This window comes from Bos grunniens, chromosome 22, assembly GCF_055505025.1.
Source record: "Bos grunniens cultivar Pamir isolate PY7600 chromosome 22, Bosgru_T2T1.0, whole genome shotgun sequence".
NCBI lineage: Eukaryota > Metazoa > Chordata > Mammalia > Artiodactyla > Bovidae > Bos > Bos grunniens.
In genome coordinates this window covers 56,892,487-56,914,476 of record NC_141186.1, presented here as the reverse complement: position 1 = coordinate 56,914,476, position 21,990 = coordinate 56,892,487, and the positions used below count along the sequence as shown (strand labels likewise).

General features: G+C 39.9%; 1 protein-coding gene across 6 annotated transcripts in view; it reads right to left on the bottom strand.

Annotated features, from left to right (window-relative positions):
- The window catches only part of RAF1 (Raf-1 proto-oncogene, serine/threonine kinase), a 75,906-nt gene that overhangs the window by 45,005 nt on the left and 8,911 nt on the right, over positions 1-21,990 (bottom strand). Inside the window, exon 1 of one of the 6 annotated variants that reach the window (XM_086368689.1) lies at positions 11,227-11,368. The exons of 4 other annotated variants lie outside the window; for them this stretch is intronic. The gene's annotated coding sequence lies outside the window, so the exon portion shown is untranslated. Of the gene's footprint in view, positions 1-11,226; positions 11,369-21,990 lie in introns of those variants that run through there. One more of the 6 variants, XM_086368686.1, reaches the window with a different exon arrangement.

Genomic DNA, 21,990 nt, shown 5'->3' with positions numbered 1-21,990 from the left:
CCCCTGGGCAACCACAGGTCTGTTCTGTGTCTGTGAGCCAGTTGCTGTTTTGCAACGTTGCACCGTTGGGTAAGTTCACTTGCACCGTACTTTAGAGTCCACATACGGGTGACATCATGCAGCAGTAGTCTTTTTCTGACTTACTTCACTCAGTATGATAATATCTGACACCATCCACATTGCTGCAAACAGCATTATTCTTCTCTGCTGCTGCGTGTATTCCAGTGTGCACGTCTTCATCAGCCACGCATCTGTCAACGGGCATTAGGCTGTTTCCATGTCTTGGCTTTTGTGAATAGTGCTGCTGTGAAGAAAGGGGTGCACGTATCTGCCCAGGACTGGGACTGCTGGCCCGTGTGCATGCGTGCGTGCCTTCACTTCAGTCATGTCTGACTCTCTGTGACACCATGGACCAGAGGTTGCCAGGCTCCTCTGGCATGGGATTCTCCAGGCAAGAATACTGGAGAGAGTTACCATGCCCTCCTCCAGGGGATCTTCCCAACCAAGTATCTCCTATGTCTCCTGCACAGCAGGCAGATTCTTTTACCCACTGAGCCACTTGGGGAGTCCTGATGGGTCATATGGCAACTCTATTTTTAGTTTTTTGAGGAACCTCCATACTGTTTTGGCTGCATCAACTTACATTCCCATAAACACTGTAGGCAGGTTCCCTTTTCTCCATACCCTCTCCAACATTTGTTACTTGTAGACTTTTTTAATGATGAGCATTCTGACTGATGTGGAGTGACATCTTCTTATAGTTCTGATTTGCCTTTTTCTAAAAATTAGCGATGTTGAGCATATTTTCATGTGCCTGAAGGCCATCTGTCTGTCTTCTTTGGAGAAAAGAAGCAACAGTTAGAACTGGACATGGAACAACAGACTGGTTCCAAATAGGAAAAGGCTGTATATTGTCACCCTGTTTATTTAACCTATATGCAGAGTACATCATGAGAAACGCTGGACTGGAAGAAACACAAGCTGGAATCAAGATTGCCGGGAGAAATATCAATAACCTCAGATATGCAGATGACACCACCCTTATGGCAGAAAGTAAAGAGGAACTAAAAAGCCTCTTGATGAAAGTGAAAGTGAAGAATGAAAAAGTTGGCTTAAAGCTCAAATTTCAGAAAACGAAGATCATGGCATCTAGTCCCAACACTTCATGGGAAATAGATGGGGAAACAGTGGAAACAGTGTCAGACTTTATTTTTCTGGGCTCCAAAATCACTACAGATGGTGACTGCGGCCATGAAATTAAAAGACACTTACTCCTTGGAAGGAAAGTTATGACCAACCTAGATACCATATTCAAAAGCAGAGACATTACTTTGCCAACAAAGGTTCGTCTAGTCAAGGCTATGGTTTTTCCTGTGGTCATGTATGGATGTGAGAGTTGGACTGTGAAGAAGGCTGAGCGCCGAAGAATTGATGCTTTTGAACTGTGGTGCTGGAGAAGACTCTTGAGAGTCCCTTGGACTGCAAGGAGATCCAACCAGTCCATTCTGAAGGAGATCAGCCCTGGGATTTCTTTGGAAGGAATGATGCTAAAGCTGAAAACTCCAGTACTTAGGCCACCTCATGCGAAGAGTTGACTCATTGGAAAAGACTCTGATGCTGGGAGGGATTGGGGGCAAGAGGAGAAGGGGACGACAAGAGCATGAGATGGCTGGATGGCATCACTGACTCGATGGACGTGAGTCTGAGTGAACTCTGGGAGTTGGTGATGGACAGGGAGGCCTGGCGTGCTGCGATTCATGGGGTCGCAGAGAGTCGGACACAACTGAGCGACTGATCTGATCTGATGCCCGTTTTTTGATTGGGTTGTTTTTTATTCTTGAGTTGTATGTTTGTATAGTTTGCAAATAAGCCCTTGTTGGTCTCATCATTTGCAAATACTTTCTCTCCTTCTATAGGCTGTATTTTCATTTTATTTGTGGTTTTCTTTGCTGTACAAAGGGCTTCTCTTGTGGCTCAGCTGGTAAAGAGTCCGCCTGCAATGCAGGAGGACCTGGGTTCGATCCCTGGGTTGGGAAGATCCCCTGGAGAAGGGAAAGGCTACCCATTCAAGTTTTCTTGGGGCTTGGGGCTCCCTTGTTGCTCAGCTGGTAAAGAATCTGCCCACAAAGTAGGAGACTTGAGTTTGATCCCTGGGTTGGGAAGATCCCCCTGGAGAAGGGAAAGGCTACCCACTCCAGTATTCTGGCCTGGAGAATTCCATGGACTATACAGTCCATGAGGTCACAAACAGTTGGACACGACTGAGTGACTTTTTCTTCTTTCTTTGCTGTACAAAAGCTTTTAAGTTTGATCCGTTTATCTTTGCTTTTATTTCTACTGCCTTGGGAGACTGACCTAAGAAAACATCAGTACAATGTATGACATGATCCTATATCCCTTTCAGTACTGCTGCTGCTACTGCTAAGTCTCTTCAGTCGTGTCCGACTCTGTGCGACCCCAGAGACGGCAGCCCACCAGGCTTCCCCGTCCCTGGGATTCTCCAGGCAAGAACACTGGAGTGGGTTGCCATTTCTTTCAGTACACTCTTCGTTACACAGGAGCTAGTGAGAGCTGGGCTGCACCTTGATATATTCTGGGTGGTTGATCAACATGAACAGAATAGTCGGTCTAGCAACACAGGGTTTCCCAAAGCACAGGCCATTCATCATTCATGGTTTACAAGGTGATTTTAGAGGATTTGTGAACATGACATAAAATAACACTGAATCAATCAGATAAAGATTATGATAAAGAAGAATTACCAGTTTGGGATCTTTAATACCTCTTTAACACTTCTTAATCTCCATTAAAGAAAAAAAAGCCACTGACAAACTCTAAAAATTAATACTGTTGTTTTATTATATTAAAATAGTAGCAAAGGAATACAGTACTATATGGATCCCATTCTCCCGGCAGCTCCTTTTGGATTCATTTTGACTGTGTATTTTGAAAGTGCACATAACATAGTTCCCTCCATTTTTGTGCAGAAGAAGTCAACGCAAGAGAGTAAGTCATCAGCATCCTTGATGCTTTGCCCCTGCAATTTCAGGTGATGCTAGCACCAGGCCCTTATCTCTGTAACTCTACAGCCTCAAACTACTTCACTATTTTTAAAGTTCCAGGAATGCCCAGGCAGTCAGTCCAGTGGTTAGGACTCCATAGGAGGCACAAATTCAATCCCTGGTTGGGGTACTTAAGATCCCACAAGCCTCCGGGCATCACCAAAAAAAACAAACAAACAAACGAGTGAGCTGTTTTAAGAGAATATATTGAACAAGCACTACTATAGGTGGTTCCCTGCTCTGGTAAAAGCCAGGAAGATAGCACTTCAGTGACTGAGACGGGTGAAACGCTGGTCTAGCAGAGGCGATACAGTCTTTAAAAAAAGACCGTGTACTCTGCCATTACTTATCTGTCAGGCTTTTAAGCAAGTCTGAACAATAAAATCCTAGTAATCGAATCTAGAGGGTTTCTCAGCCTAACGATCCTCTCTTCCTCCTAAGAGACTTTCATTATCCTGCACTTGCAGGGGTTTCTTCTATCTCCTCCACTTGCTTTGCTGGCTTCTGTTCTTCCTGCCTCAAAACCATGCATGCATCTCAAGACTTCTCAACTTTCCAAGTGTTCCACAGCCTTTCCAGTCTGGCCTATACCCACTGCCTCCATCAATGAAAAGTGTGGCAAACAACACTGATGTCTCTCAACCCCACATTCCTCTTTTGAGAACTTCCTTCCTTCATTCACAGGAATAAGCCCCAAGCAGTGACGTTTATCTATTTATATTCATGACCCCGCCCCTTGAGCCCCCACTACAACTGAATGGAACAAGCAAGTGGAAACTTGATTTGAAACTGAGAGACTATAAAGAATGATCCTTTGAACTGAGAACATAAAAACTCAAGAGCTATAAGAATGTTGGTCCGTGTATGTTCAAAGCAGTCAAAGCAAGTTTGCTATTAAGAGAACAATATTCTGCAAACTGACCTACAGATTCAACACAATCTCTAACAGAATAGGCTTCTTTGCCAGCTTCTTAGTAGATATTGCCAAGCTGACTCTAAAATACATATGAAAATTCAAGGGCCCAGAATAGCCAAAACAATCTTGAAAAAAAACAAAGTTTGAGGAATCATACTTAGCAATTTCAAAACTTATTACACAAAGCTACAGTAATCAATGTGGTACTGGCATAACGATTTAGAGCAACAGAACAGAAATAAGGAGGGCACCAGACAATTCAGATACCCACATGCAAAAGAATGGAGCTGGACCCCTACTTCAGAGAATATGCAAAAATGAAACCAACAGATGAAGATCTAATTAATGTAAGAGCTAAAACTATAAAACACTTCAAAGAAAACAAAAGAGGAAATCCGGATGACCTTGAATTTGCCGGTGGTTTTTAAGATATAATACTAAAGACACAAGCAACAAAAGAAAAACGTAAAATGGACTTCATTGAAATTAAAAACTTCTTGCTTCAAAGAACACAATCAAGAAAATAAAAAGATAACCAAGTGTGGCAGAAACCAATGCAATTCTGTAAAGCATTTAACCTTCAATTAAAAATAAATTAATTAGTTGAAAAAAGGGGGGAACCTGCAAATCATGTAACTCATAAGGGATTTACATCTAGAATATAAATATTCTATAGAATACAGGCTAACGAATTCTTAGAACCCAATAATAAAAAGACAACCAAATTTCAAGACGGGCCAAGAATCTGCATAAACATTTTTCCAAAAAAGACACAGAAACAGTCAAGAACACGCAAAGGTGCTCAACATTACTCATCTTTAAGGAAAAGAAAAATCAAAAACATAATGAGACAGCACTTTACATGACTATTATCAAAAAGAGAGAAAGAAAAAGGGAGAAAGGAAGGGAGGGAGGGAAGTGTTGGCAAGGATACAGAGAAAGTGAAACTCTTGTGCACTGCTGGTGGGAAATGTAAAATGGTGTGTGGCCTTTACAGAAAACAGTATGGTACTTCCTCAAAAAATCAGTTACTATACGATCCAGCGAGTCCACATCTGGATGCAGACCCAACAGAATTGAAAGCAGGAACTCAAAATACTTGCATACCCATGTTCACAGTATTATTCCCAACAGCCAAAAGGTGGACACAAGCCAAGTGTTCACTGACCAGTGAAATGATAACAAAATATGCTATACACATACAACGAAGTATCATTCAGCCTTAAAAAGCAAGAGGATTTTGATACATGCTACAGCATGGATGGACCTTGAGGACATTATGCTAAGTGAACTAAGCCAGTCATAAAGCGACAAATATCCTATGCCTCCACTTACATGGCACACCTAGAGTAGTCAAATTCATAAAAAAAGTAGGATTGTAGTTCGCAGGGACAGGAGTGGGGAGTCAGGCAGGGAGGTTAAGGGTACAGAGTTTCAGTATGGGATGATGGAAAAGTTCTGGAGATGGATGGTGGTGATGGTTTCAACATACTGTAAAGGTACTTAATGCCATTGAACTGTGCAGAGATTTATATTATGTGTATGGTACATGGTGGTAAATTTGTTATGTTTTACCACAATAAATTTTTTACAAATAATGTTTATAGTTGCCTAAACCTACCATGTTTTTTTTTTTAAAGATAGCATGTCAAAACACCATTAAAGTCACTGATGGTAAATTTGGAGGCTCTGGGAAAGCCCATGCATCTCCCTGGACCTCATGGCTTCATCTTAAAAAGCAGGTGCAAAGGACTAAATCAGACCTACCTCTAACTTGGAGTCTCAGAACTCCTGTGAACCCCAAATGTCACAAATTGGAGTGGCCAAAAAGTTCACTGGGGTTTTTCCATAATATCTTACAGGAAAACCCAAATGACCTTTTTGGCCAAACCAATTAAAAAAAAGAAAAACGCCTCCGGGAATTCCCTGGTGGGCCAGTGGTTAGGACTTCATGCTTTCACTACTTTCAATCCCTGGTCAAGGAACCAAGATTCCAAAAACTATAAAAATAAAACATTCAGGTTACTTGCAATATTTCCAAACTAAAACTAATAATCTATTCTTTTACCTTCCAAAAATCCACTCAGAGCAACAAAAATCATCAGGCTTCTCTATCTACTGCAGACTGGACCTACAGGACTTCAGGGCAGACTTGCAGGTTATTAGAACCTTTGATGTTGCTGCTGTTATGAAGTCGCTCAGTTATGTATGATTCTCTGCAACCCTATGAGCTGTAGCCCGCCAGGCTCCCCTTTCCATGGGATTCTCCAGGTAAGAATACTGGAGTGGGTTGCCATTTCCTACTCCAGGATCTGAGTCTCCTGCTTGGCAGGAGGATTCTTTACCACTCAGCCACTTGGGAAGTCCATCAGAACCTTAGGACATCAGAAAGTTCACAGGAGCATTATGCCTAACCGCCAAAAGGTAGAAACAGCACAAATAGCCATCTTGTGATGAATGAATAAATAAAATGTGGTACAGTCGTCCTTAGGTATCTGCAAGGGATTTGTTCCAGGATCCCCTGCAAAGTCCAAGGACACTCAAGTACCTTATATTAAATGGTGTAATATTTGCATAAAAACTACACACATCTTCCAAACTTTAAATCATCTCTAGATTACTTAGAAGCAACTGAACAACAACAAGATTAATGCAATGTAATACAAATACAATACTTAATGCAATGTAAATGATACGTATATAGTTGCCTTGACAAAGGAACAAATTCAAGTTCTCCTTTTTCGAACTTTCTGGTAATGCCTTCAGGTAAACAGCATTTCCCAGGGAAGCTCTTCAGAGTAACACATGAGTTCACATTTCACTGGCCTCCAGTGAGTCACTGTGAACAAATCATTAGGTCCAAATGGTTGGCCTTTACAGACTGACTGAAGCAAATCAGGCTCTCCACTAGAGCTAAAGATGAGATGAGTCTCATTAAAACTGAATGGCTACATAATAGGGAATAAGGGCTGACAGTTCCTCAGAGAAAAATATGGGTACAGTTACAATGAAAGGGGGTTAACAGAAACAAACAACAGGTGTCCACTTCACCAGTTTTCAGATGACAATCACCAAGATCAAGGGTTTGTTAAAGGAAGGAGCTTAGAGATGTATCCTTAAATTGACCTACTGTGCATACTCTTAAAGGTAGAATCAAAACTCAGGTAATACCTTTAACTTCAAGCTTCTCAAACATTGCCACTATTTGTAAACACACGCTCGCACAAATCAGGCAAGCGACACAGGTCTTCTTAAGCCCTTGTCACTCTGTTCTTCAGCAAATCTTAGGGGGAGATCCTTGACCAGGCAGGGGACAAAATACGACGTTTTCTTGTTCAATCGCTTCTGTGGAACACATCTATCACTAGGACCAGGAAAATGGAATTTCCAGAAAGCAAAATATGAGAAAATATAAAAGGAACAGACTTGACAGATTAAAAAAAAAAAAAAAAACCCAGCATCTTTTAAGCATCTACTGCAAGCTAGGTCCTAAGCATATAGTATTCAAATGCTATTTCATTTAATCCACATAACCTCTTATGTTACCTGCCTCTTCTGCCCAAAAAAAAAAAAAAGAGTTGGAAGAGATGACCTATATTGACCCTTCAGCTCTAACACCTTGTAATGATTCTACTGCCATGAAAATCTAACAAATACTACAATTTTCTGATACAGAATATCCTTCCCTAGCTTTCCAAACTGACTATACAGCAACCTTCTCTTAATGATTTGTAAGTTACTGTAATGAGTAACCTCTGGTTATCTACAGAATATAAATATAGCAGATTTTCCAAAAACAATAATTTTACTCAGATTTGAGTTGGGGAGGTTAATAAGGTAATTACAGTTTTAAATACGGGCTTCCCTGGTGGTTCAGACGTTAAAGATTCTGCCTGCAATGTGGGAGATCAGGGTTCGACCCTTGGGTTGGGAAGATCCCCTGGAGAAGGGTATGGCTACCCACTCCAGCATTTCTTGCCTGGAGAATTCCACGGACAGAGGAGCCTGGCAAGCTACAGTTCATGGGGTGGCAAAGAGCTGGACACGACTGAGCGACTAGCACCCACACAGTTTTAAATATTTTTATAACGTATCTATGATGAAGTAAAAGTCAAAGACCAAAGATTTAAGATGAAATGTGACTTCAAAAAACTTTCATGTTTAAAGAGTAGGCATTTAATCTAATATTAGCGGTAGTTTGATGGAAAAGCTTCAAAACAATAATGACAATCAATGTAACAGACAACAGAGTTCTGTGTCTTCTATTTCTCAGATTCTTCCTGCACTCTAGCTGCCAGAACCACTTCTGACTTGACAGTATTTCTGCTGATTTCCCTACTCCTCAGCATTTGCTCTTGACAACCTGATTTGAGAAAGAGAGGAATCAAGCCTGTATATTAAGCAGAACAATAGGAAGAGAAAGAACCTAGTCTACTAGGCCAGAGAGTGAAAGTCGTTCAATTGTGTCTGACTCTTTGTGACCCCATGAACTGTAGCTCACCAACTCCTCTGTCCGTGGAATTCTCCAGGCAACAATGTTGGAGTGGGTAGCCGTTCCCTTCTCCACGGATCTTTCCAAACCAGGGACTGAACCTGGGTCTCCTGCATTGCAGGCAGATTCTTTACCATCTGAGCCACCAGGGAAGCCCAGAGAAGGCCTAACCTACTGAGTAATAAAAAGGCTTCAGTATAGGCTTATTTGCAAGGTCGAACCTACACTCCAGAAGATTAAGAGTACCAAAAATCCAACATTCAGCTAAGCAAGGTCCTCCTAAACACTTGGTCCACAAAACTATACAGACTCTTATGGTAAAATTTTTAACACTCAAATTATTAAACTCCATGAAAATAAAGACTGAGCTTTGACAACCTCTGTATACTTAATTCCTAGAAGAGTACTTGTTGAATGACCAAATAAACTAAGCGAGCACTTTGAAGTCATAGATCTGCTGATGAATAACCTTCTTGGCTGTGTGGAACTGAGCAAAAAACATCTGCGCCTTAATTTCTTCATCTGTAAAATAAGAATATATTTTAAGAGGTGGAGGGGTTATGAGAAATAAATGAAAAACTATAAAGAATACAAAATTCACTGTCTGGTACACTGTGGGCACTTAATTCAAAATAGCTATCACTACATGATATTATTGGTAATAATAGTGCTTACCCACACAACAGAGTAAACTAGATATGATCCTTGATTCCTTTAGTATCTTCCTCACCCACCACATTTAATCATCCAACACATGCTGTCAGATCCTCCAAACTCCACCACTTTAACCCAACCCAACCATTCCAACCTAAAGCACCATCATGTCTTGCCTAGATTACACCAGGTGTCTCTATGCCCACTCTCAAAACTTGCAAAACTATTCTCTACCTACTACCTTAAGGCACAAATCTGGTCACATGACTGCTCTGCTAAAGTCCTTATTTTGAGTGTGACTGGTTCCCTCTTACACTCAAAATAAAACCCAAATTCTTTAAAACTATGACCTACAAGGCCTCACATGATGTTTGACACCTTACCTCCTGTCCTTTCTCTTAGTTCATTTATTCCTGTCACACTGACCTTCTTGTTGCTAGCTTGTCAATCATGTTTCCAATCAAATGTGGCTCCTCAAAGGGGACCTCCTTGGCCATCCTGTTTCAGTGTATCCTGTCTCTCCCCATCATTTTTCCCTCTTTACTGAGCTTTACTGTTTTCACCATCCTTCATGCCATTTTTATAATACTTTGAAATTATATTAGATAGCTGCTACCCAGTGACTGTCTACCCTTGATAATATGTTCCAAGAAGCCACGTTCAGTTTACCCTAAAAACGCCATCACCTTTCACCGTATCTAGCATACAACTGGCCATTAAGACACTTCCTGAATGAATAATAAAGGCTGGCATCTAGGTCCAGCGAGTGCTGAGTTCTACTAGAAATCATCAGTCCAGTCATTTATGAACACACGGTGCTGAGGGGCTACGCTCCAGACTACAACACTGAGAGTTGCGGAATTCTGCAAATGTAGAAGCGGCACAGTATAACCACTGGTGGCAGTCAGCTGATAATTACAACAGCTCTATCAGACAGATGCCAAACGGACAAAAGCCAGCTGGTAATAGCCAGTTGAAGCCATTATGGAATTCTACCATGCTTGAACTATTTCCAAAGTTTGATTTACTAGTGTTGTTTGGCATTTTTCTTCACAGTTGTTTTATTGTAAAAATAAAACCAAGCACCATTCCTGTTCACCTGCTCTGTCAAACTAAACTGTAAACATGTTCCAACTACACACACATCCATTTGTCCTAAATATACACTGCTGAAAATAAAAAGTGGTTTTAAGCCACAGTGTCCCTACTAAAGAAATGTAGAAAAGTGTTTTTAAACATGCCTAAGATCATGGAGAATGCAAAAGAATGAGTAGAAAGAGTAGGCTATCAGACAGGAGGAGGGGTGGTTCAGCCTAACAGAAATATAATAATTAACAAATATTTGGGATACATGTCCCAAAACAATAATGATTTCTTAGGCATAACCAAACAATGGCAGTTCCAGTTTAAATTTTTGGATGTCAATCTAAAGTGTTCTTCATACACATAAGTTGTGAACCATGAAACTAATCAACAAAATTAAAGAGAATATCAAAGTTTTCTTACAGTTTTCAGTAATTTCAGAACATACAAAAGCTAAAATTTGAGAAAACTGATACATTTTCACATTAGGTTTGCAAATGATTCTAGAATCAGTTACTAGTCATTACCTTCTCTATATTCGCTATGGGCCTAATGCCGTATGTTGTAACCTCTAAAAATAAGTCTCCATTTTAGTAAAATGATGAAACCAGTATCTCAGTGAATAAAAACAAGGAACTGCTGAATGTCAGCATATTTCACAGGCCACAGCTAATTAGATGATTAAATGAAAGATTTCTCAAACTCTTTTTAAAATAATTCAGATATAGGAATGTTAAGAAAAGCTCAACTTTTTTTTTTTGGAACTCAACTTTTATAGCAAATTCATTTTTTTTTTTTAACAATCAAGAATCCATTCCTGGGAGTTTCCATGAACAACATGCACCAGGACAGTCAAGCAGAAAAGTGAAGAAAAGGAACAGAAGCAGGGTGCCAGTGATTTTCATCTTACGCTTTCAAGAAATAAGATTATCTTTATAAAAGTCTCAACACTGGCAAAGCAAGGTTCACTTCTGTCCTCGGACAACAAATCAAAAGGCCCATAAGAGCACAGCACCTACCGCTCATCTCCTAGGCATTAGCAGAGAAGTCACCAACATTCTCCCGGCTAAGGCAAAAGGCTTTACAGAACTCTGCAGGCTGCATTTCCAGTCTGCAGAGTTTTGAGCACTCTTCCCACAATCCTCACGCCCCAAACTACACAAACCAGCACGTGACTGAGAAGCCGGTTAGAGCAGGAAGGAACACTTGGGTATGCAAACAAAGTAAAAGGGTAGTAAATACAGGGGCCATACTGTGTCTGTGAAAGCTGACTTGCTTAAAATTTTTTAGAGAAATCAAGTTATTTCCTAGTCAATTCCTAACAAGCTGTTGAGAAGTGACATTACAAAGGACACTGGGATACTTTATTCTGAAACTCAGAATGCAGAATACACAGGTTATGATACAGGCATTTTAAACTCAACACATTCATTTCAGCCTTCTCACCCTGTGGCTCAGCTCGAGCAATAACCAAAGAACTGCTTCATTCAGAGGCATTTCTAAAAATGAATAAATAGCACCAGATTAATAAAACAGTAATAAATTAAGTACTCTGGGAGATTCCTGCTGTTTTTTTGTTTTTTAGCTTACCATGTGCTATAAAAAAAGTGTTCAGAAAGCAAGACCGTTTCAGGTGCAGGATTATTAGGGAGCAGCACACATACAGAGTGCTTACCAATAAACAGCCTGGGACAAGCCAGATGTGATGGGAGCACAACTATGAAAACGTAACCGCCAGTGCGCAGTGTGTACCTCCAGGGATTTGAGTCCTATGTTTAAGGTCCATCATCTAACTCAGGGCCTAATTGGACGGATAAATGTTTGACTGGAAACACTATCCTATCGACGTCTGGAGATACAGACCTCAGCAGAGCACTCGCTCAAACATTCCTCATCGATTGTCTTGTCAGTTACTCTCCTGAAGGGTTAGACACCTTTGGACCATGTAAGTAAAACAAAACAACCCCAATTAATCCAGGAAGCTCTTCAGGAGTTCAGTGTACAAGAACCAAAATGTTCTAGGACGTCGGCCTAAAAGAGTCAAGAAGCAGTTGCGCCAACTTGGGGTTAAGGTTGACTGTTTTACCCTCTCCCTACCTCAGCCAAGCCAAGCAACCAAATACATTTTACTCTTGCTTCCTGAGTAGGGAAACACACACACACACACACACACACACACGTATAAATATCTCACAGAGACAGATGGACAGCATTTTTCTTGAAAATGCTTCAGTGAATCAGTATATGAAATCTGTCTTAAAACCTCACTTTTGAGCTTTTATTCAAATATTACTCTCTTTTATTTCACTTAAAAATATTAAAGTGGTAGAACACAAATACCTAAGGCAACTAGCACTTTGGTGTTCAACTAGATTTTAAAGACATTCTTAAGCTACCTAATATCGAGTTTCTAAGAACATAGCAATGCATTCTGTGGTTGAGATTGATTGGAGAAAGTTTACTTCAATCAAGAGAACTTAAAATTTTACATAACTTTACAGTTTATTCCTCTCCACTATCTCACAGTATTATTAAAATTAAACAGGCTAAAATCAGGTATTATTCCTAGTTCTTCTGTAGACAAAGAAAACAAGAAGTTCAAAAGGTTTAGTGACAATAAGGGAAGCAAAACAAACAAAAAAATTCAGGTTCTCAGACTCTAAATTACAGGTCTATTTTAACACATTAAGAAAGAAAAATAATTGTTTAACATTGTTACTATTACTACTTTGAAATAAATAGTTTATAAGTAATGCGGTATATGGGGAAAAAATGTTTTATATAACATAAGCAATTTAAATGTCCTTCATATTTAAGAGATTTTTACTTCCTTTCTAAATAATGATTTAGTTCAAATTCATTATCTTAGAGCAGTTGTTTTCCCAATGCTTTTTCTCACATAGCCTTTCTTTCTTATCCATTAAATAATACAGAATAGAAGAGTATCAAAAATATAATCCTGGGACTTCATGGGTGGTCCAGAGGTTAGTACTCCACACTCCCAATTCAGGGAGGCCTGGGTTCAATTCCTGGTCGGGGAACTAGAGCTCACATGCTGCAACTAAGGGTTCGAGGGCCTCAACCGCAGACCTGCCTGCCTCAACCAAGGCCTGGCGCGGCCGAGTAAGTATTTCAAAATGCACACAGACGATCTCTTATTTAGAAGCTAACTCTTAACAATCTGCAGCAAGTGACTAGCCAGTGAAGCCAAACATAAGGCAGTCTCCACTGTGTCTAACGGCCTGTGGCTCAGGGGTGAGAGCGCTGGCCTCATAAACTGTTTTTAAGTCATTCTTTTTTTATCTTCACTCCAAAATTTTTCTACCCAAAGTTGGTAACAAACAAAAGTTAGATAAAATAAAATCTCCATGTAATTAGAAGACTGCTAAACTACAAACCATGACTAATTCTGAATATTAGTCAATACAAAAGAACTCCTATACATCAAAATAACCTGGGCACTGCCCTAGAGTTAAAATTCTGTTGTAATATTTTGCAGCTGCTGTGAGTTTCTCCTTGGTTCAAAAGGAGAGAAATGAGGAGGAGAAACGGGTAGCAAGGGCTTGAAAAGACTATTGCTAGAATAAATGACCTGAACACACTAAGATGCCCACAGCTTTAAACAGCCTTTTACTCACGACATTTAGACTTAAGATGGACTTGGAGCTCACTCCCCTCTACTCAGCATGTTTTACAAAATGTGAAAATTAAACAATGTATGTAAAGCACAGAGTGTTGGCCTGACACAGTTAATGTTCCCTACTATCATGATGAAACAGTCAGGAATTCTAGACAGCCATAAACCTCCAGCCAGGGTTTTTCTGAGTTCAAAGCCTAACACTCTTCACTACTACGGTTACTGTGTTCCAAAATTAAGACCTAGCTTCCAAAATACAGATCAACTGTTTAGCTCTCACGTTACTTCTGTTAATGTGTGCTATGCGATCAGTCGCTAAGTTGTGTCTGACTCTTTTTGACCCCATTTTGGACTGTAGTCCACGAGGCTCCTCTGTCCATGGAATTTTCTAGGCAAGAATACTAGAGCAGGTTGACATTTTCTCCTCCAGGGAATCTTCCAGTCCCAGGGATCAAACCCACCTCTCTTACATCTCCTGTACTGGCAGGCAGAATTCTTTATCACTGAGCCACCTGAGAAGCCCAGTTGGGGGAATAACACAGCTAATATGCTATCTTGTTCATTTGATCTCTGCAAATGGTCTCTCTATTCCCAGAGATCTTCTCCAGAGCCTGCATGGAGTAATAATTCTAGATGCTTTACCATCAGTCTATATCTTGGAATCTGTAAACACATTTCTAAATTATCTACACATCAACACATGCCTAATTACCTGCAATTAACAACCAAGGTAACTTTCTGGAAAATACCTCCTTCTCTGCTTAGATTTATCATTACCTCAAAAAGCTTCTTATTTTTATATTTCTCCATGGTAGGAGACATTAGACAAGATTTACCATCAAAGAGAAGTAAACCTAATGCTATGTACAACTTAGGGCAAGCCTTAGAAGAAATGTAAAATTCCCTGTTTCACTGTTCTAAAACGTAAAACACAGTTAAAAGTAGCTCTATTAACTATAGAGGGCAGAGGTGAAGTGCATGTCAATTGTAACCAGTTAACTAATTAAAGTATTCTAACTCCATATCCTCCTGGTAAATCAGAAAATTAGAAAAAAGGCTGAGAGCACAAAGTAGGGGAAATGGCAGCACTGAAGCCGAGTCCATTAACCTTAGAGACACTGACAGCCACTCTGATCACAACACGAACACTGCTCCAAAGCCTGGCGCCAACTCAGTTTTCATTACTTAATTGTATAATGAACTTCTAAAATTACAAAAACCAATACATCATTTTAGAAATCTCTGCACTAAGCTCACTTTTCAGAGTACTAGTATCACATAGTGTCTAAGCAGCTTAAATATTCTCGTAAGAACTGGCAAAATGAGGTGGGTACCCCCAACCACTCTAAACTTTAAAGGCTTCAGGGTGAGCCCACAATTGCTTTATACATATGCAAGTGATTAAGTGTTCCTAGACGTTTATGAAATATTGATTAGTGGTGAAGAGAAAGAATACTTCTTAAAGTGCTATTTTAAGCTAATTCCCTAAATTAAATACGTAAGATTAGAAGAAAAGTTTTCACATACAAAGTCATAGCACAATGATTATCATCTTATAGAAAAAAGGTAATGGAACTAATTATTTCTATTCAAGTCAAAAAGGTTTAGAAAAGACAACTCTTCAACAGGGGTATCTCGGGACTCCCCTGGTGGTCCAGTGATTAAGACTCCTCGTTTCCACTGCAGAGGGTGGGGGTTTGATCCCTGGTGTGGAACTAAGATCCTGCACGGTGCAGTCAAAAAAAAGTGGGGCGGGGGGGGGGGGGTATCTCTGAGGGCCCTATGAAAAATAAGTACCTGGAAAGGCAAATTAGAGTAGCCTCAATCCCAGCCCTCAATAAACTTAGTTTAGATCAAGAAGTAACACAAGGACAAGGTGGGGTTAATCATACAAGGCCTATGAGAAGGAAATGGATCTACTCTAAGTCATAAAGGAAATTATAAAACAGCATTCCCAGAAACCTAACAAAAACCTTAAGTTTTCATCACATCTTGGGGTTACATTCTGAGGTGCAGAGAAGGTGTAGGATGCAGTCAAAAACTAACCTAGAAACCCCTTTCAGATCAGATCAGATCAGTCGCTCAGTCGTGTCCAACTCTTTGCGACCCCATGAATCGCAGCACACCAGGCCTCCCTGTCCATCACCAACTCCCAGAGTTCACTCAGACTCACGTCCATCGAGTCAGTGATGCCATCCAGCCATCTCATCCTGTCGTCCCCTTCTCCTCCTGCCCCCAATCCCTCCCAGCATCAGAGTCTTTTCCAATGAGTCAGCTCTTCGCATGAGGTGACCAAAGTACTGGAGTTTCAGCTTTAGCATCATTCCTTACAAAGAAATCCCAGGGCTGATCTTCAGAACGGACTGGTTGGATCTCCTTGTAGTCCAAGGGACTCTCAAGAGTCTTCTCCAGCACCACAGTTTAAAAGCATCAATTCTTCGGCGCTCAGCCTTCTTCACACTCCAACTCTCACATCCATACATGACCACAGGAAAAACCATAGCCTTGACTAGATGAACCTTTGTTGGCAAAGTAATGTCTCTGCTTTTGAATATGCTATCGAGGTTGGTCATAACTTTCCTTCCAAGGAGTAAGCGTCTTTTAATTTCATGGCTGCAGTCACCATCTGCAGTGATTTTGGAGCCCAGAAAAATAAAGTCTGACACTGTTTCCACTGTTTCCCCATCTATTTCCCACGAAGTGATGGGACCGGATGCATGATCTTTGTTTTCTGAATGTTGAGCTTTAAGCCAACTTTTTCATTCTCCACTTTCACTTTCATCAAGAGGCTTTTTAGTTCCCCTTCACTTTCTGCCATAAAGGTGGTGTCATCTGCATCAGATCAGATCAGTCACTCAGTCGTGTCCAACTCTTTGCGACCCCATGAATCGCAGCATGCCAGGCCTCCCTGTCCATCACCAACTCCCGGAGTTCACTCAGACTCACGTCCATCGAGTCAGTGATGCCATCCAGCCATCTCATCCTCTGTCATCCCCTTCTCCTCCTGCCCCCCATCCCTCCCAGCATCAGTCTTTTCTAATGAGTCAACTCTTCGCATGAGGTGACCAAAGTATTGGAGTTTCAGCTTCAGCATCAGTCCTTCCAAAGAAATCCCAGGGCTGATCTCCTTCAGAATGGACTGGTTGGATCTTCTTGCAGTCCAAGGGACTCTCAAGAGTCTTCTCCAACACCACAGTTCAAAAGCATCAATTCTTCGGCGCTCAGCCTTCTTCACAGTCCAACTCTCACATCCATACATGACCACAGGAAAAACCATAGCCTTGACTACACGGACCTTTGTTGGCAAAGTAATGTCTCTGCTTTTGAATATGCTATCTAGGTTGGTCATAACTTTCCTTCCAAGGAGTAAGCGCCTTTTAATTTCATGGCTGCAGTCACTATCTATCTGAGGTTATTGATATTTCTCCTGGCAATCTTGACTCCAGCTTGCACTTCTTCCAGTCCAGCGTTTCTCATGATGTACTCTGCATATAAGTTAAATAAACAAGATGACAATATACAGCCTTGATGAACTCCTTTTCCTATTTGGAACCAGTCTGTTGTTCCATGTCCAGTTCTAACTGTTGCTTCCTGACCTGCATACAAATTTCTCAAGAGGCAGATCAGGTGGTCTGGTATTCACATCTCTTTCAGAATTTTCCACAGTTTATTGTGATCCACACAGTCACAGGCTTTGGCATAGTCAATAAAGCAGAAATAGATGCTTTTCTGGAACTCTCTTGCTTTTTCTATGATCCAGTGGATGTTGGCAATTTGATCTCTGGTTCCTCTGCCTTTTCTAAATCCAGCTTGAACATCAGAAGTTCACGGTTCACATACTGCTGAAGCCTGGCTTGGAGAATTTTGAGCATTACTTTGCTAGCCTGTGAGATGAGTGCAATTGTGCGGTAGTTTGAGCATTCTTTGGCATTGCCTTTCTTTGGGACTGGAATGAAAATGCCCTTTTCCAGTCCTGTGGCCACTGCTGAGTTTTCCAAATTTGCTGGCATATTGAGTGCAGCACTTTCACAGCATCATCTTTCAGGATTTGGAATAGCTCAACTGGAATTCTATCATCTCCACTAGCTTTGTTCGTAGTGATGCTTTCTAAGGCCCACTTGACTTCACATTCCAGGATGTCTGGCTCTAGGTCAGTGATCACACCATCGTGATTATCTGGGTCGTGAAGGTATTTTTGTACAGTTCTTCTGTGTATTCTTGCCATCTCCTCTTAATATCTTCTGCTTCTGTTAGGTCCATACCATTCATCTCTCCTTAAGTCGATGGCCTATATTTAGGGTATTTACTCCGTCTTTCTCAGTGCCTCTTCCTCTTTAAAGTAAGGATTACAATGTACCTACATCATCAGGCTTATGGGAAGATTAAACCAATTAAGGTAAACTCTAGCATGCAGTAGTTAAGATAAAGGTAAGCTGTTATCTTTAGGATGCTTTTTTTAAAAATGTATCTTTAGACCAAAAAAACACACTCAATTATGAGATGGTCGAATTATAAGGCTTGGGAGAATTGAGAATGACAAAGAACAGATTCACTTTCTTCAACTGCAATCAAAATCTCCCAAGAACATACGCTCAGTACCATAAGGAGTGAGTGATGGCTGAAACTGCCTGCACTATTAAAATACTTTTTTGGCAGGACAAAAACATAGTTGAATACTCATTTCTTCTTTGTTTTTGTTTTTTGGGGTTTTGGGGGGTTTTTTTTGCCACAACACACAGCTTGATCCCAGGTTCCCCGCAGGGAGAGTGCCGAACACTAACCACTGGGCTGCCAGGGAATTCCCTACCCATTTTAATATACTTAGAATGCAGCTTCACTCTTCATTTTTCCTTTAAGCTTATTTCTTTGCTCAGTCTAGCTCTGTTCCATCTGAGGGACTGGGTAATCAATTTTTCAAGATTACTCCAAGCCTCCTTTAAGGAGTAAGTGTTTTTCTATTTTCTTTTTTTTCCTTTTTTTCATTCAATTGGTCATACAACACCGGAAAAAACCCACCCTCACATATAAAAAGTTTCTGCTGAAACAGACACACTCCAACACTTAAAAATAAAATATCATCTCATCCAAGCCAGGAAACAATAATAAGTCTGGTTTGGAAATGGCCTAGCTACAGTTTCCCAAGCAGTCCAAAGGGCAACTCAGATGCTGCAAGGTGGAGTGTGTGTCAATATTTTGAGTTTCCTCACCCCTCTTTCTCAATTTCTGACCACAAACTGGTAACTTCATCAGCTGACTGGCCAGCATAAATGCACATGAAGAAATGTGATACTCTACCCTTCTCATAGTTAGCAAGCCGGGCTGCCCAAGTTTAGAAAAGAACCTAACTTTTTTAAAGGATAACTAATTTTTTAAAAGTTCATCAGCTAGTTCAAACAATTACATTAAAACATCAGTTCCCCGGTTCCCTAAAAAAATAAAACACCAGTTCCACAGTGAAAGACATATGGAGCCGATTTTATTTTTAACTCTTAGTTTTTCATTATTTTCATTTTAAGTCACTTTGTCTAAACTCTTTAACTCTTTTTACTTTTCATCTCCAAATCAGTCATTGCTTCTTCATTTAAGCAGCAACTGTTCATTTTTAAATGAACGGAGCTATTTATAAAGTATATCCTTAAACACAAGTAGAAAAATATGCAACACACAAATAAAATATGGTTTAAGTGTGATCACTCTGATGGTCGGGTAATAATGAAATAAAAAACAGCTACACAGTGGAAGGGGAAGGAGAGGAAATAAAAACCACCCAGACATCTCATCCTGCTAAGCTAATGCCTGGAAACACTGACTTAACTAACCATACCAATAATTTCTGTTCCACATAAAAGGCATAAATTTTAGTGGCAAGTCCTGCATAATCAACAAGTGATTTAAAAAAATAGCATGAGCTTCCTTCAAAAATAAAGACATGAAAAAAATTTAATAAAATAAAGACATTAAATATAAAATAAGTGAATCCACTATTCTGCACACTGGCATCTCTCACTTGGGCAGACATTGAGATTTACCCTCAAGATAAGTACTCCTCCAGGTTTACAACGTTGCCAAAGCTATTTCAAGAAGTAACCATCTGATTCAGTCATTTTTCCAATGATTCCTTGTGGAGTCAATGGCTTTCATACAGAAAAATCCCCTGGTCTTCAACGATACCAACAAAGGTAAGCATCTTGCTTGTCTTGAGAACTTGTAAGAATTACAATAAGGTATATCTGTAAAACCATTTGTTTCCCAGAAAATACTTTAAATCAACTCTTCAAGAATATTTTTCTTAAACCAAGGACATGTTCAGAGGTTTCCACTGTAAACTGGACCATTAATTCATTAAAACTCTAAGTTATACCCAGCTACTTTGCCACAGGAGTAAAAAAAAAAAAAAACAAAAAACTAAATATGAAAATGTAACCCATGTAATTTACACATCAAAGTCCGAACGCCTTAAGGAAAAGAACTGTATGTATTTCCTACATTTTGTTATATACTCCGTCATCCAGTACAGTAGGGCTTCCCTGATGGCTCAGTGGTAAAGAATCCACCTGCAATGCAGGAGTCAACGGAGACGCAAGTTCGATCCCTGGGTTGGGACAATCCCCTGGAGGAGGGCATGGCAACCCACTCCAGTATTCTTTCCTGGAGAATCCCCATGGATAGAGGAGCCTGGTGGACTACAGTCCATAGGGTCGCAGAGAGTCAGACATGACTAAAGTGACTTAGCACACATGCCAGTACAGTACCTTGCACAAAATTAATGTTTAAATAGCTGAATAAACTATTAATGGAGAAATGACGTAATTACACTATTTATACTAAACTTTCTCATGGATATTGAATCACTACCTACCACATGAAAGTACTGATACATAGAATCCAAAAAACCAGAATGCCTCTGTATACCGCAACGTGGCACAGAACTGAGTGGAAAAGTGTAAGGAGCACATCATTTGACAATTTCTAATAATCTATTTCAACTGCCAGTGGCTTTGAAGACTATAAAGTTCAGAAGAATAGCCCTTGCCTTGTTAAAGTAGAAAAAACAAAAAATCATGACTTACCAAAGACTGACCATGTGCTAAGAGCTTTCAGGATGACAAATAGGCCTACAACAACAAGAACTGACAGCTTTGTGTGTGTGTGGTGATGGGGGAAAAAGGAGTAACTTCTTAAGAAAGCTATAAGAATGTGGAGCATGGAACAATCACTTCCAGCCTGAGCAGAGGAAGAGGCAGACAATGAAGGATGATTTCACTGTAGCATCTGAAATTGAAGGGGAGGCATTTTAATAGGTGCCTGTAAATGTTTTTCTTTATAAAAAATAGAATTTTAATGTACATATTTTAGTACCCTACTTTTTTCACTTAGTGTATCTTACCACTCAAGATTAATTGAAATAATTATTTATAAGTTAACTGAATATATTTTAGATTAAAAGGGGATGAAAGGTATAAGGAAGGTAAAAGCAACAACTACATGTACCAGCTTAATAAAAAACCTTTTTCCAAAAAAGGAGTCATTAATTGTGTAATTAATTTATCTCTTTGAAGAACATTATATACAAATACATTTATAAAGGAGGAAAAATTCCATAGATGCAAATACAGCCAACTTCCTAAACTTCTGGTTTGCTCAGTCAATCTAATTAGCAGTTAAGAGAAAAGCCTAGAGCCACTTCACATCCATTAGGACAGTTATTATCAAAAAAGCAGAATATAACAAGTATTAGCAAGGATGCAGATAAACTGGAACTCTCATGCATTGCTGGTGGGAATATAAAATGATGCAGCTGCTGTGGAAAATAATTTGGCAATTCCTCAAAAGTTAAACAGAATTACCATCAGTTCCAGCAATTCCACTCCTGGGAACAAAAGCAGAGACTCAAACAGACACTTACAAATCAATGTTCACAGCATCATTATTCATAAAAGCCAAAATGTGGAACCTAAGAGCCCATCAACTGTTGAAAGGATAAAATATTTTGTGTGTGACACTGGAATATTATTCAACCATGAAAAGGAATAAAATTTTGACACACAGTATAATATGGATGAATCCTGAAAACACAGTAAGTAAAATAAGCCAGATACAAAATTATAAATATTGTATGATTCCCCAAAGGTCCAAAAGTCAAAGC